The sequence below is a fragment of the Canis lupus genome, chromosome 12, assembly GCF_048164855.1.
Source record: "Canis lupus baileyi chromosome 12, mCanLup2.hap1, whole genome shotgun sequence".
Lineage (NCBI taxonomy): Eukaryota > Metazoa > Chordata > Mammalia > Carnivora > Canidae > Canis > Canis lupus.
Window position 1 is genome coordinate 6,650,654 of NC_132849.1, and position 16,610 is coordinate 6,667,263.

At 42.3% G+C, this 16,610-nt stretch overlaps 1 long non-coding RNA gene across 2 annotated transcripts in view; it reads left to right on the forward strand.

Moving 5' to 3' along the window:
- Positions 1-15,511, forward strand: part of LOC140601024 (uncharacterized) — a 99,288-nt gene extending 83,777 nt beyond the window's left edge. The window contains exons 9-10 of one of the 2 annotated variants that reach the window (XR_012004078.1): positions 12,279-12,581; positions 12,849-15,511. This is a non-coding gene — a long non-coding RNA (uncharacterized lncRNA). The remainder of the gene's footprint in view (positions 1-12,278; positions 12,582-12,848) is intronic. The other variant, XR_012004079.1, reaches the window with a different exon arrangement.
- The last annotated feature ends 1,099 nt before the right edge of the window (positions 15,512-16,610 follow it).

Sequence of the window (16,610 nt, forward strand, 5' to 3'; positions counted from 1 at the left end):
AGTCTACCATGTGGGAAGGGCTCTGTGAGTGGGAATCTAGCAATACTCAAGCTGGAGGCCCTTTACAGCTGTTTTCATGCACACCTTACCCACTGGACAAGGAAGATGAGAGTGACTGGAGGCCAATGGTAGGTCATAGGAAGCAAGACCTAAGGTTAGGGTAGTTTCCCATGGATGGAGGAAACCTCCTCCACCTATCCCAGTCTGTCTGCTTTCAGCAAACTAGGCCTTCTGCACCTACTCTAAACCAGCCTTTGAGCATGACAGTGCTTGGGGAGCAGCCTTAGTCCCCATTTACTATAATTGGCCTATCAGTGACCAAAGGGTAGGGCCAGTGATGACTCCAGAATTTCCAGATTTGTGGCACTTAGGGAGAGAAATCAGGTTGGCGAAGATGTTGGGATTCTTATCTTAAAGCTGCTTTTGCATAGCAAGCACTATTTTTACTTGGATGGTATAGTGTAAATCAATAAACAAAGCAATGCTTTTGAAATATACTTTCATTCACATTTCGTGTAAGATTAAGAAAATTACCATGGTCCATATCAGTGGGAGAGGTGCTGATGGATATTAAAAAGACTGAATTTAAGCCACCCCTTAGCAAGTGGGCCATGTAGAATCTGGGGCAGACAATTGATGCCTGGAATTTTTTTGGGTCTTGGCCCAGCCTGAAATGGGATTCAGGGATAGGACTCCAAAGTCCTTGGTGGAGGAAATGTTTAGCCCTCTCAGGAGAAGTGGGGAACTAAAAAGGATCAAAAGCCCAGCTGAAGAGGAGCTGAAACTCAGGACATGATGAAGGAGCCCAGGAGTTAGCCCTGCCATGCCTTATCTAAGTCAGAATATCAGTCCCACCATTCACTCAGTATTTCTTGAGCACTCACTTTTTGCCAGACATGGGGACCTATATATCAGGGGCTAGAGACAGATTAAGATCCTGATCTCAAAGAGCTGCAGATTCAGGGAGAGAATGGTCAAAGTGAAAGACCAAATTGAGGTAAGAGTCAAGAACTGGGGAGGTAAGGGCAAGAAGGTTAAGATTGCTTAATCAAAAGTAATGTATATAGTCATATTTTGGGGGGCATGTACCATGTTTTCAGGCCTTGTATAAAAGCCCTTTGTATATATTATTCCACTCCTGACAGTAACCCCAAGATGTAGGTATTTATTGTACCCATTTTGCTGAAAGGCTATGTGACTTGTTCAAGGTCACACAGCTAGACTCCAAAGTCTGTGCTTGTTTGTAACCAACCCACCTATCCTGGGATGGGTCTGAGAAGTGGAGCAGGGCTAAGAATGGAGAGAGAATGGTTAATTAAGGGGATGGAGTATAGTTGGTAGAGGCAGGAGCTGACCTACACCTTTAGACTGATGCTAGCTGATATATATTTATCCAATACAATTTTTCTCAAAGAGTTTATTCTGATAAAGAGAGGTAGGATCTTGGGCACTGGTGGAAGTCGGGGGAGGGCAGCCAGTGATGGTGAGAAGAAGACATGAAGAAAAATGTTTGAGACATATTTTGCTAAACTCCTGGCTATAGATAAGACTGGTCCAGTGAATGGGGGGGGGATTTCAGAATTGACCCAGCCAAGATGGATACCACTGTGCTTCTTAGTCTTGTCAAGCTGGTGCCATTCCATCTGAGGAAGAGAAAGCAGCTGTAGAGAATTCTTTGTGGATTCGGCGATTAGCTCTCTGAAGGACAGTGCTAACCAAGGGGAGATGACTACACAGGTCCCCCAGCCTGGACTGGGGGTCAAATTTATGGGTGATGTAATTATGTCTTTCACTGAATGAGTATTTTCCAGCTGAATTATTTATTGGAAGATGCAGTCCTTGTCCTTAAGCAGTTTATATCTGAGACGGTAGGAAAGGTAGGGGAGAAGAGAATGGGAATAACCAGTCTTTCTACCTTCACTAAGGAGTGTAAGACGTAACATAAAAACGAGCTATAGCATTAAACCACCGAAAACAAAATAATGACACAGCAATTTGACTTATTTCTCAACATTGCATCTGTTTATGTTCCTATTTTTGGAGGATTTTTCTCTTCATTCCCATCACTTGAATACTGACCACTTTCCAGGCATGTCAGCTCAGTAACACTCAGAGTGTATGTCACAAGATCTGTGGGTCTGAGGAAATGGCAGCGGACATGGCCAAGGGCCAAAGTGTCCCCAGCTGCTTGGCAAAGAAAGGTCAACCCATGGCAGGCGCTGAGGACCTAGCATTGCTGGCATCCAACACTCACAATCCTTAGTGATTAGCAAATGAAGAAGGGTGTCTGTGATGACTGTGCTGTCTCATACAGTCCCAATGTCAATCAAGGACTTTGTTTTTTTCTGAATATGCTTTTTTAAAAAAATGTAATGTCATTCTTCAAAATGATAGTTTTTTGAATATATACTGAATGTGGCTTAATCATTTTGCCTTTGGAAGACTTTTCATATAAATAAGTTAACATATCTGAAGGAGGAAAAAAAACTGCCTATCACCCATATGGTGACATCAAACCAATTTTTTGTTTTGAAAAATATGATTATAGGACAGTTAAGAAATCAAAATCTTTTCCCCCCCCTCCCTATAAGAGGCATCTCCTTATCAGAAATAGAGTTTAGGGCAGAGTAGGAGAAGTCAGGAATGTAATAGGAGTTTTGGCATGGTAGTGCCCCCAAATAAGTTCTGGGGTTACAGTCAGTTAACAGAAGTTGGAAAGGAAACTAATATCCATGAATCAGCTTTTTTGTGTGTGGCTCTGGCCAAGTACTTCATACAGAGTCTCATCTAATTTCAGAACTACCCTCTGAAGTCAGCATCATGAATCTACTTTATAGATAAGGACTCTGAGCTCCCATCCCCATTGGTGCCCCTTAAAAAGACTGAACAGTGGATTCTTTAAGTTCAAAATTTCATTTTACAAGATGTAATTTTAAAGACACTACTTTTTCCTAGTAGAAGGAAAAAAAGGGAAAGATTATTTTGCCTAGAAGGGAGAAGCCCTCCTTCTCTGCCCTACTTGTGTCATAGCCTGGATCTTCCTCTAGGAAATCTACAGGTGATATGTCATTTGGCTCTGTGACAGCTTCTGAGATGGTCGTATATTTGCACCTCCTTCACACCAGAAACAGAGCTTTGAATCTCCCCCAGGGCTCCCATATCTTGCATGTGAGTTGTCTGAGATAACTCTTTGGACTTAACCATGATAAATCTTTGCTGGAAGCTTCTGCTTTGACTCAAGAGAAACTAAATAAAAGTTTTTAGAGTGCCATTGCATATTATCCACGCCATTACAAAGGAATCCCAAGTGGAGATTACAATATATTGTTTTAATTACAAAGGGATAATAGCTTCAAGTAAAGGAGTTTTACCAAGAAGGAACGAGTCTCACAAAATGAGCAATAAAAGTGACTGCAATTATTATTGGTTTTATTCACGGCCAGACCTCAGTAAGATTGGGACAGAGGCCAGTGTGTACTTGAACACCATTGTCGCCTACCCCATACATTCTGTTCTTCTCCAGGCCTCGTTCTGTGTTCCTCTTTCATATTTCTCAGGCCCTAGAGGAGCTCAGGCCTTTCTACTAAGAGGAAAACCTGGGTTAAATGCATTTATACAAAAGTAATAGGGATGTAATGTGTTACTTCTCCCAGAGGTATTTACATTTTAAACTTTGGGCAAGAGAGGGCAATACTTAATTCAAAGGAACAAGTCTCCACTGGTGGGATTGTAGGTCTTAGGGAAGGAAGAATTTCAAGAGAGACTTTATGAAAAGAGGATACCAAGGAAGGACAATAGTATCTTCTTCATTATTTTCATTGCAAAAGAATAATGGTCTAAAGTAAGACATTTGAAAAGGATGAAATTAATTCCCTTGTTTCCCCATGCCATGTCTATAGAGATGCCTGTTGACCTTGCCTCTACATAGGGATAGTCCTGGTTTTATTTCCTGCTTTCTAAGTCAAAGCGAGTCATTTGATAAGTAGCTTAGCTCAACTGGATTCAACTGGTAGAGATGTAAATTCACCATAGTGTGGTGCTACAAAGCAGTAAAATATGGTAATCCCCCTGGAGATAGAGCTGGTTCTCCTCCATGATGTGGCAGGATAATATAGTGCATTACTGAGGGTCATTTGGAGCTTTAAAGTGATCTCCTATCTCTGCCTTCTGCCTCCTTCCAGCAAGATTGCCATCTTTCATATATACCACACAGAAGATTTGAATCTTTACTTCTTACCAGTTTGGGGGGAGACAAATGCATTTACTAAGCAAGTTATGGTATCCCTTTCTCTGCAACAAATTGGCTTAATGCTATCAACAGTTCTTCATTTTCTGTGGTATAATATTATGGCTTATAATAAAAATGTATATTTGGTCTTTGCCATGTCTGGTGCAGAGTCTCTAAAACCCTTGGGATTTCCTTTTTTTTTTTTTTTTTTTTTTTCCCCTGGGATTTCCTAAGTGATAGTATGACAAAGGTGTCTTTTAAAAATTCATAACAAACCTCTTTGAACCACACCTGAGTTTGTGTTAATGAAGTGACTTCTGGGAAACTCCTGAGGATGGGGCCTGGAAACCAACCAGGCAATTGAAATTTTTCCCTCCACTCACCTACCTGATGTAGGGGAGAAGGACTGGGATTTAAATCAATCACCAATGGCCAATGATTTGATCAAGTATGTCTATGTAAAGAAGCCTCTATAAAACCAAAGGACAGCATTCAGAGAACTTCTGGGTTGGTAAACATATGAGGAGTGGGGTAGTTGTAGTGCCTGAAGAGTACATGGAAGCCCCATGCCTTTTCCCACATTCCTTGTCCTAACCATCTGTTAAAAGATAAACTAAGTCATATTAACATTTTTCAGGGTTTATTTGAACAAACATCAAATTGGGCAATACCAAACCAGAATTGGTCAGGAGTGCTCCTCCATTAGGAGCTAAGGACAAGCTTTCTATAGAGAAGACTGGGAAGCCAAGCAAGGAAATTCTTTGATTAGCTATAGCTTAAGGTGTGGGATGATAATTTGGGAAAGCCAAGTTGGCTGTTTGTGATTGGTTGTTCTTAATCTTAAGGCATTTATCGGAATTGACTCCTGCTTAGGTTCCCATTTGCTTACTTTGCTTCTGTAGACTACAAGGCATTAGAGCCACCTCAGCCTAAAGGCCTCCTTGTCTCATGACTTTAACATATCTCTTCCATCTGGCTGTTCCTGAGTTATATCCTCTTATAATAAGCTGGTAATCGAGTAAGTAGAATGTTTTCCTGCATTCTGTGAGCCACTGTAGCAAATTAATTGAACCCAAGAAGCGGATTGTGAGAACCCCTGATTTACAGCTGGTCATCCAGAAGCATAGGTATCAATGTGGGCTTGTGATTGGTATGGTGGTGGTGGTGGGGGTAATCTTGTAAGACTGTGCCTTTAACCTGTGGAATACGATGCCATGTCCAGGTGGATAGTGTCACAGTTGAGTTAAATTGTAGGATACCTAACTGATGTCACAGAATTACTTGGTGTGGGAAACCCCTCACCTGCCACATGTGGTGATCAGAAGTGTCAGGAATGAAGCAATGAGAGGAGAGGCATCACACAAGAATTATTTTTCCTCACACATGTGGGAAACCACAGGTTCCCCTAAAAGAGAGACTCCATCTCAATCTCTCATTCACTCTCTCTGGTATTGATTCAGGTTGCAGTCTCTTTGCCTCGTCTTTCTTTCTAGACTACTGTGGACATTTTATTGGACTGCCTCTGAGTCTTGGGCCCTTTTTTGCCCCCAAATGCTGACCTCAATTCCCCATTTACTCAATGCTCCCAGCTGCAGCTGCCTCCCTCCCTTGCCAGCTCAAGCTGTATAAGGACAGCACAGGTCAGAATCCTTGGCCTTTGTTTGCTTAGGAGAGGAAGTTAGGCTCTGTGATCCTACTAAGCAAGAACAGCTGCAGTATTCACTGTTCTTTGAGGTTATTTAGATCAATAGATGGGGACTGAGTGATTGGATTAGCCCCTAGAGAGTCTTGAGATTCTAAAATAACTTTACTACTGTGCACTTTCTCCATGATGTAGTGTGGAATTCAGGAAATCCTCCCACATTACCCTGGAAGGATAGAATGAAAAAAATACATCTATAACCAACATTTCCAGCTATTTAGTTCCTAGGATGTTAAGCCATCATAAATAACTTTAAAGAAGAGAAATTTTTAAGTGTAGAGGATATGTTGAGTTTCGTACAAAGGCTAGATTGACAGTCAAATCTGGTAAGCACAAGGCACATGAGGTATCCACCTGAATCCATTGAGATCATCAATCTCATGGAAACATGGTTTTCCCCATACAGCTGGGTTGTTTGCCATAGATTTAAAGCTGAATTTCTCAAAATATGATTTGAATATGATTTGGGTTTACTCTGAATAGCCTAATGAATGACACCAGTGGCTGTGATGAGGATTATCTGATCATGATCAGGATTCTGTTAGGAAGGAGGGAAAAGAGTTGGTGAAATGGACTGAGCATGTCCCCTCAAAATCCATACATTAAAATCTTAATCCCCATGTGACAATATCTGGAGGGGAGGCATCTGGAAGATAATTAGGTCATGAGGCTGGAGCCTTCATGAATGGCATTATTGTTCTTCTGAGAACAGGCTAGAGAGCTACCTACCTCTCTTTCTGCCACTTGAGTATACAAGGCCAAATCAGCTGTCTGCAGCCCGGAGGAGGGCTTTCATCAGAACCTGAGCACCGATCCCTGACTTCCAGAACTACGGGAGATAAATTTCTGTTGTTGACAAACTACCCAGGTTATAGTATTTGTTACAGCAGCCCAAATTAAGACAGGTAAGATGTGTGCTCTAAATACAATGTGCACTTCATCAGAGTGACTACATTTCTTCCAAGCACTGCAGATAATTCTTATGGATTTTAAGGGTGAGAACATTTCTCCACTGTGTTTAGCTGAGAAAGAATTAAATGGTAGATTGTGCTTCCTGAGAACATTTGATTAAAGGTTCTCTGGTTTTTGAGCACCTTTTGGACTAACTGCACATACTTTGAGAAACCTTTTAGAGGTTAGGATTTTCAAGACTAACAAGTGATTGGGTTTTTCCCTTCTTGATGTGTGAAGTTGAAGTGAGGTTAGTGACATTAGAATGATAGGCCTATTTGTGACAGTGTGTACCACCTTTCCCAGCTTTCTATAAGCCTGAGGAGCTGAGCTTCAGAATGTGGGTGTCCACTTCTGCTGAGGATCATCATCTTCTATTAAAGTACAGCTCTACCAGAATAAGTACACAACATTTTAGCTAATGTGCCAACATTCCCAGACTCTTAAGTGCCACATGTTTTCAGAAGTCCCCATTCTCCCCACTTCACAATTGTAGACCTCTCGCATGCCTCCTTCTGTTCTTAATAAGAAGCCTGCAAAAGCAATCAAACCAAATAAACTGTAAACATAAGGTTAAGGTCTGATTATGGAGTTTATGCGAAAGGAGATCTCTAGTCTGACTTTCTTACTGTACAGATAAGGAAACTGAAGCCCAGAACAGGAAGTGTTTTAAATGAGATCATACTGCAGATTACAAGCAGGATTCAGATGTCTCATTTTACCTTTTGGCTGGAAGTTCAACATCCACGTGTCAGCGTGACTCCCTTCTCCAAATTCTTTCTTCCTGCCAGTCTCGTTGTGGAAGTTCAAAGAACCAACTCTGAAAATTCTGGAAAATAAATGTGACTTGGGTGGGTTTCCTTAACCTCCATTTCTTTTCCTTCCTTTGACAATGTTTTAAACTTCAAAATCATCTTCACACCCTCTTTTTTGTGTCCTTTCTCCTATTTGTCCTCTGCATTCAGTTTCTCTACCTCTTAGGCTGGTGTTTATACCTGCCTATAACATTTCTTATGAAGCATTTCTTATGAAGCAGATTTACAAAAATCTTAATAGCTGGTATAAGAATTTCTGTTAGGAAGGAAACAACTGGGGATCCCTGGGTGGCTCAGCGGTTTAGCACCTGCCTTCGGTCCAGGGTGTGATCCTGGAGTCCTGGGATCAAGTCCCATGTCAGGCTCCCTACATGGAGCCTGCTTCTCCCTCTGCCTCTCTCTGTCTCTCTCTGCCTCTCATGAATAAATAAATAAAGTATTTAAAAAAAAAAAAAAAGGAAGGAAACAACTTTATTTAAGAAAATCCCTGGATAGACTTGGGGATGGAAAGCAGGATCATGAGGTGGGCAGGAAACAAGAAGACCCAAGTATCACCAAACTGCTCTGTGTGAGACAGGAGCAGGGCCTGGGGGAGGGAGGAAAGGGCTGTATGAGGAGCAGCTCAGCAATTTAGATGGGAGAAACCTGGGGTTTCAGGGGAAATTGCAGAGGAACCTTTTAAGAACAGGGACTTTTTACTATTAAATTGTAATTCATTAGCATTGCTATAAGGTAAATCCTTTCTTCATTTTCCTCAAAATGTCAGCAAAGGCCTTGTAGGATTTGTAGGGGGTGTGAATCAATCAAGGGAACGGACCGAGTTTTCACTTCTGGGTGAGAAGAGGGGCCACATGTGCTGGGAGGTGAACATTGATAAACTGAACTAATCCTGGAACCAGCAGAGACCACAGCTCTGTGAAGGTGTAGACGTGTTGGGGAGAGCATTGAATTTTCCACAGGATGTAGAATAGAGATTCAAGTCAATCTTATCTGGATTTCAAGTGGTCGGTGTTCCTGCAGCTGACATTTGGGTTATATTAGATTTTTATCTTATTTACAATATCAAATCCATTTCCTTGACCTCCCATAATCTTGCCTCACCCTATTGAAGCCAGCCTCTACTCAGAATCTCTGTGTTCTGGGGCAGCCCAGGTGGCTCAGTGGTTTAGCGCCGCCTTCAGCCCAGGGTGTGATCCTGGAGACCCAGGATCAAATCCCATGTCAGGATCCCTGCAGGGAGCTTGCTTCTCCCTCTGCCTGTGTCTCTGCCTCTGTGTGTGTGTGTGTGTGTGTGTGTGTGTGTGTGATGAATAAAGAAATAAATAAAATCTTTAAAAAAAATCTATGTGTTCCAGCTACAGTAATGTCAGCATAATCTCAAGAACCCATCACACTGACTAGTGGCACCCAGCCTTGGCTCCATTTTCCCTGGATCTCCAATGCCCTTCCTTCCCTCCATTCAAACTCTACATCCCTCAGAGCCTTGCTCAAATCCCTCCTGCCTACACACTCTGTTTCCAGCACTCTATAGTTTATAACCAAGAGGTCTCCTTCTTTTTCTTTTTAAAATATAAACTTTATTTTTTAGAGCAGTGTTTAATGCGCGGCAGAATTGAGTGGTAGGTACAGCAAGTTCCCACGTACTTCTTGCCCCCACACATGCTTAGCCTCCCCCATTATTGACACCTTCCACTGGAGCAATACATTTTTTATAACTGATGAAACTATATTGACACATCATGTCACCCAAAGTCCTTAGTTTATATTAGGGTCACTCTTGGTGTTGTATGTACTGTGGGTTTGAACAAATGTATAATGACATATATCCATCATTATAATGTCATACAGACTATTTTCACTGCCCTAAACATCCTCTGTGCCCCACCTATTTACCTTTGTCTCCCCTCACCAACCACTGATCTTTTTACCATCTCCATAGTTTGCCTTTTCCAGAATGTCATTAGTTGGAATCATACAATATGTAGCCTTTTCATTTGGCTTCTGTCACTTAGTAATATGCATTTAAGTTTCCTTCCTGTCTTTTTATGGCTTGGTAGCTCATTTATTTTTTAGTGCTGAGTAATATTCCATTGCCTGAAGGTGCCACAGTTCATTTATCCACTCACTTACTGAAGGATATCTCAGTTGCCAGTCTACTCTTAATTAACATACTATTTTGCACATGTTGCCTGTACTGTTCAGATCTGCCTAGCTTTCAACTCTGTTGTGCTATGGGTTCATAAAAGTCAGAGCATTTCTTATTTCTTGGATGCCCCATGGTGCCTAACATGGTACTTTGTATTAACATTCACTAGATGCTGAAAGCCTGACTTATACCTTCCTCTTTGGATTTTTATCTTATTTTGCACCAGACTCCCTGTTTTTGCTGCTGCCTCTAGCCCCTTAGCATTATCCTTGCACTCAGCATCCAGGATTCTCCTCTTCTGAGACTGTTGAACCCTCCGCTCAGGCTCACTTGTGAATCAAATCCCTCTGCAGATGCATTGACACCCCTGAGAAGAGATGGCAAGGAACCCCCCCACAGAGTTCATAGCCCACAATTCAGGAACCCCCAGCTTGCACTTATTGAGTGGGTAGCATCAGTCTTGGCTTTGGAAGATCCTCTGCTGCAGCCTGTAATAGTTACTGTTCTTTTATGAGCATATTGTGTCATAAGCCCAGCAAAAAAATACACTTAATGCTCAACCCAGAATACTCAACACACACACACACACACACACACAGAGTACTTAACTAAAACAAAATTTTGCAAAACGTTTACCCTTTATGCAATGCACACTGATATTTTCTTTTTTCTTTTATTTTATTAAAAATGGAGATGGCAGCCCACTCAATTGATTTCATGACACACTAATGAGTTGTAATTTGCAGCTCAGAAAATAGTGTTCTAGAGGGTCAAAGAACAGTTGACAGAGGAAGAGAGGGACATGGCCACTCTGAGGCCCTTGAAAGGACCCACTGGGGAGAGGTGCTGGTTCTGGGTGATTACTGCTTCTGCAGGCTCCCTTGGCCCTGCAAGTTCAATGAAGGTGAAGAATCAGCATGAGAGACAAAGTGATCTCGCATGTGCATCTGGTCATTTTAGTGGTCTCTGTGCATGGACCAGGTGGGCAGCTCCCCATAGAATGACATCCAAGGAAAGGCATGGGGCTCTCTGGTGGGGGCTGTTGCACTGTGAGCTCTGTGGATACTTAGGAAGTATCATGGTGGTATTCAATAAATCCATATCAAATTTATTTATAGTTGAATAATGGTGATTTCCTATTTCTATAGTTCTCTATTGGTGGCATCTAACAAGGGAAAGGCCCTAAGGAAAAGGAGCATGGAGAGGGAGGGATGAACACAATTTCTTGCCACCAGTGACAATGGAGGATGAAGCAACCATGTGTCAGCCTTAAAAAAGGCCATCATTGGCTGGGGAGTACTTGGGTCTCCCTCTGCATCCAGAAGTGAGCATGTTCAGAGAGGGTCAAAGACAAATGCAGCCTCTTTAAGGCCTTTAGTGCTGGACAACATTCTTGGGCCTGAGCAGGAGGGAAGCTATGTGGAGCAAGAGAGGAAGGGAGGGAAACTCTGAGGAGATAATACAGGCTGTGGCATATTATTAGAGATGCTGCACACAGAAGAAATTATGAGGAAGCATTAAAAAAGTGTTGCTAATGTGCTCCAAGCTCATCCTCTTCCTGCTGGTCATTGTCACACACAGTGTACAGTGGCCCCCTTCTACTTTCTCCCCAACACCAACCTGCCAGTGGAGGCTACTCTGTTCTCTACCCATCACCATCCCTGGGAAACAGAGTGGCCAGGGAATGAGGCTCTGTTGGCCCATAGGGTATAGGAGACCCTCTCCATGCTGTCATTCTGGTCCTGGAAAGCAGAAGAAGCACTGTCGTGTCTCAGCTGCAGCTTAAAGGGCCTGTCTCCTTGTGGAGTGTGGTAGTGTTGGCAGCCCCAAGCTGTGTGACCCCGGGCAAGTTATTTTTAACTCTCTGTAAATATTCCCACCATTAAATGAGGCTCAAAAATACCATATATATATATTTATATAGTTTCCATGAGGATTAAATTAGATTAATTTATATAAAGTTACAGCATATATTTACCCAAGGAATTAATTCAACAAATATTGAATGACTAGCTGTTGTGAGTCACTCACTGTTCTAAAGATGTAGCAGTGAACAATCCCTGCTCTCATAGAGCTTATATTCTAAAAGAGGAAGATAGATAATAAGTAACAAAAAAAATAAGTAAACATATAATAAGTCATATTGTGATAAATGCTATGGAGAAAAAAAGTAAATCAGAGTAAGGGGCAAGGGGGGTGGGTGGATGGTTGGGAAGAAGTTTGTTATTTTACTGAGGTTGATCAGGGAAGGTGTTGTGAACTAAATGTTTGTGTCCCTGCAAACCCATGTGTTGGTCCCATACCCAATGTGCTGGTATTTGGAGATGGGGCCTTTGGTAGATAAATTGGCCATGAGGGCAGGGACCTGGTCTGATGGGATTAGGGCCTTTGCAAGAAGAAACTTTAGAGAGCTTACACTCTTCCTCTCTCTTTCAGGCGAGGTCACACGGAGAAGGCAACCATCTGCTAACTAGGAAAAGAACTTTTGCTGGAGCCCAAGCATGCTGGCACTGTGATCTTGACCTTCAGCCTCCAGAACTGTGGGAAAATACATTTCTGTTGCTTAACCCATCCCATCTATCTGGTATTTCACTGTGGGAGCCCAAGTAGACTGATACAGAAGGCCTCTCCAACAAGATGGCATTTGAGCAGAGACCTGAAGAAGTAACAGAGCAGGTCATACAGACACTTAGGAAGTATATTCTAGGAAGATGGACTAACAAGTGCAAAGGCCCAGAGGTGAGAACATGGTTAGTGGATTCATGGAGGCCAGCTTGCCTGGTAGGAAGTGAATGAGGGGAAGAGAAGTAAGAAATGAGGGATCTTAACAGATGACATATTATCATAAACCCCTTCGAACAGTCGGTTCTTTTTTCCACTCTTTACCCTAGCTGGGAATTCGGAACAATGAAGCAGGTGTGTGGAGAAAGGGATGGCATAGGGGTGGGGTTGGAGTGGAAATAGGTTTGGACATAGCCATGTTTTTTCTTTTGTCTCCTTGGACAGTACATCTCCATCCTTCTCTAAGACTACTTGCATTTCCCAAGTACCTGTGAATCTTCTGACTCAAAGGCAGTGGCCAGTGGAAGGCCGTGTGTGGTAGGCTGCTTCATTTGTTGACAATTATGTGGTTCCCCTGTGTTTGCCATGCTTCTCTGCAGGTGACATCCCACCCGCTGGCTTTGGGCTGGGCCATGGGACTTACTTTGATAGGTGTCACATGAGCAGACATGTCAGAGTTAAGATTTAGATGTAGTGGCATAGCTTGGCTTTGTCCCCTTCGGAGTCGTTCTCTACTGTGAGAACAGCTTGCCTTAGAAAGTGGCTGCTCCTCCCTCATGAGCTACTGAATGAGAAGCCAAGTGGGAAACCAGTGGAGTCCAGTCCGCAAGAAAGAAATGTTTATAGTTGTAAACCACCGAGATTTGGGGCTTCTTTGTTGTTGCAGCAAAATCTGACCAAAAAGATCAGATTCTGTGCTAACTAAGCACTTTCAAATATTATTTCATTTCATTTTCACACCAGTACTTCCCTGTGTAGTGGGTATTCTCACCCAGTTTTGTAGGTGAGGAAATGGAGGCCCAGAAAATTCAAGCACCTTGTCCAGGATTATACAACTGACAAGAAGCAACACTCTAATGTAGATCCAACTGACTTCCTTCCACATGTCATGTGCTACTTTCTTTTACATGTGTTCTGCAGGGAGAGAGTAATGGACACTGAAGTTGCTAAGATACCCCACCCCCACCCCCATGAGTAAGGCTGGACTTCTTTCTCCCTCTCAAGCCCTGTTGACTCTTTTCCTTTCTTCTTCCTTTCCTCTCCCACAACTACCCCTCCACTCCACACCTACTGCTGAAATGCGCTCTGTCTCTCATTTTCTTCCAAATGGCTATAAGCAACTACCTTTTTTTGTGAAATCTTTTCAAATAACAAGAGAAATTTTGGTCTTTCTTGTCTTTATTATTTCCAAACATATATGAAAATCTCTTGGCTATTTATTCCCCATTCTTTGTTCCCAAATGCATGTTGTTGTTGTTGTTGTTTTTTGCCTTTGTCCTATAAATATATATACTGCCATATTTGGTGAGCAACTACCATGTGGCAGCCACTGTGCTGGGGCTGGAGAGTGACAGGTAAGATATTTTGCTGGAAGAGTTTAAAACCTAGTGGGAGATAGCATGTAAACAGATCATGTTATTAAAAGTGCTAAGTGCTATAAAATTAGTAAGTACAGTGATGTGGTCACACAGAGGAAGGCTCAGTGCTCAGTTTGGAAAGAATGATTAAGAAGGTTTTTGGGGAAGATAACACCTAGGCTGAGTTTTGAAGGATGAGTGGAAGACAGCCAGATGCAGGGGCAGGGAAGGGAATAGCACAGCAAAGATGTTAAGGCAATAACTACAGGTGTCCTTGGAGAACCACAAGGAGTTGGGTTTTACTGAAGTCTAAACTATAAGTGAGGTTTGCAAGGGGCTGTGAGAGGTGGAAAGTAGTGGCTGGAGAAGAAGAACAGATGTGCTACCTGATGACCTGGTGAATAATTCAGCAGGATAAAATGCCAACAAAGTCAGAGCCTAAGACCACACCTTGGTACTTGTAGATACGGTACTGCTTCAGTTAGAACAGCAATGCTGGTACAGACTTATTGACAGTGTGTTTCTGAAACTCTCAGTCTCCTGACACCTTTTTGCCTATTGCTTCCTGTGTGTTCCCACCCTGACTGAGCAGCTTCTCAAAAAGCCTTCCTTTGCCCCAGGAGTCAAGGTTAAAGCATTCCTCTTTCCAGGCATCTCTGCCTCCTAACAACAGATTGACAGTACTCGCAACACCAACAAGTATTTCCTGACACTTTATGTGCCAGGCTCTGTACTAAACCCTGTAAGTGCAAACATGACATCATTCAATCCTTAGTTATCCTTGCTTTAGCAATGGGAGACCGGGATCCCTGGGTGGCGCAGCGGTTTAGCGCCTGCCTTTGGCCCAGGGCGCGATCCTCGAGACCCTGGATCGAATCCCACGTCGGGCTCCCTACATGGAGCCTGCTTCTCCCTCTGCCTGTGTCTCTGCCTCTCTGTGTGTGTGTGTGTGACTATCATAAATAAATAAACATTTAAAAAAAAACTTAAAAAAATAAATAATAAATAAAATCGTTAATTTAAAAAAAACAAAACAAAACAATGGGAGACCAAGTCTTCTGGAAAACCCCAAGCAGATAAGAGCCAAGAAATGAGAGAGTTTTGGGGGGCAGTGAGCAGGATTCAGGGGGTAGGAAGCAACTTCCAACCCCCAAATTTCACAACATAGACTGACTTTGGACATATATTCCTGAGGCTACCCGTCCTTTAAGAATCAAGTATGAGGAACAAGAACAAGAAGAGCTTCATGGTCTGGTGTGCTTTGGGTTAGTAACTGTTATTTTCAGGCACACGACTTAGCCAATGACATATAAGTTATGTATAGTGAGCCATATAATAAGACTCTGCATTTAATTTTGTTTCTGGTTGGGGTACCTGGGTGGCTCAGTCAGTTAAGTGTCTGCCTTTGGCTCAGGTCATGATTCTGGGGTCCTGGGATCAAGTTCCGCATTGGGCTCCCTGCTCAGTGTGGAGTCTGCTTCCCCCTCTCCCTCTGCCCCTGCTCATGCTCTCTCTCGCTCTCACTCTCAAATAAATAAATAAATAAAATCTTAAAAAGTTTTTTTTGTTTGTTTTTTGTCTTAAGAGAGGGAGGACTAGAAAGGCCTGTGCCTTACTATCTTCCTGCCTCTGGCTCTTTGAGACACCTGACCCTGTAATGATGCTGATTGAAATAAGTCAGGGGAAGACAAATACCACATGATTTAACTTATATGTGGAATCTAAAAAACAAAACAAATAAATAAGCACACAAACAAAGAGGCTCTTAAATATAGAGAATAAACTGGTGGTTGTCAAAGGAGAGGTAGGTGGAGGACGGGCAAAATAGATAAAAATGATGAAGAGGTACAAACTTTCAGTTATAAAATAAAGAAGTCACAGAGGTGGCAAGTACAGCACAGGGAATATAGTCAATATATTGTAATAATGTTGTATGGTGACAGATGGTGACTATACTTATTTTGGTGAGCATTGAATACTGTATAGAATTATGGAATCAACATATTGTACACCTGAGACTAGTATAACATTATATGTTTATTATACTTTAATAAACAAGACCACAAACAAAACTACCTGACCCTGCAGGAACTCACCAGTCCATAAAGGCCACAGAGGCCAAATCAGAAATTTTATTGAGATTTCCCAGGGCCACTTTGCTCATACCCTGTTTATCCTTGATTTGACCCTCTAACCCTCAGCCCTTAGCTTGACTTACTCAAATTCCTCCTTTTGGTTCTTTATGCTTGGTTTTCCATACTTTCCCTGTGGGATTCCAATACCTTGTCCCTTGGGTCCAGTGCTTGCTAGATCTAGCTCTACTCACGCAAACCCAGCTTTTTACCCTGAGTGGCAGATGGATGGGAGCAGAGCTGCTGATATAATTGGGTGTTTGATAAAGCCTACTAATGGGGGTAATAATTAGAGTTGATATTTACTGAGTACTCCTCTGACCAAGTCTTGTGTATTAATCAACCACATTGTTAAATCCCATGGTTAGTTTTCCATCTTCATCTTAGAATGACCTGTAGGCTACATTTGACCTGCCTTCCAGGACATCACATTCTCTGGATTTTCCTCCTTTTCACTTTCTTTGAGAATTCTTCCCCTTCTTTCTGACATCTTAATA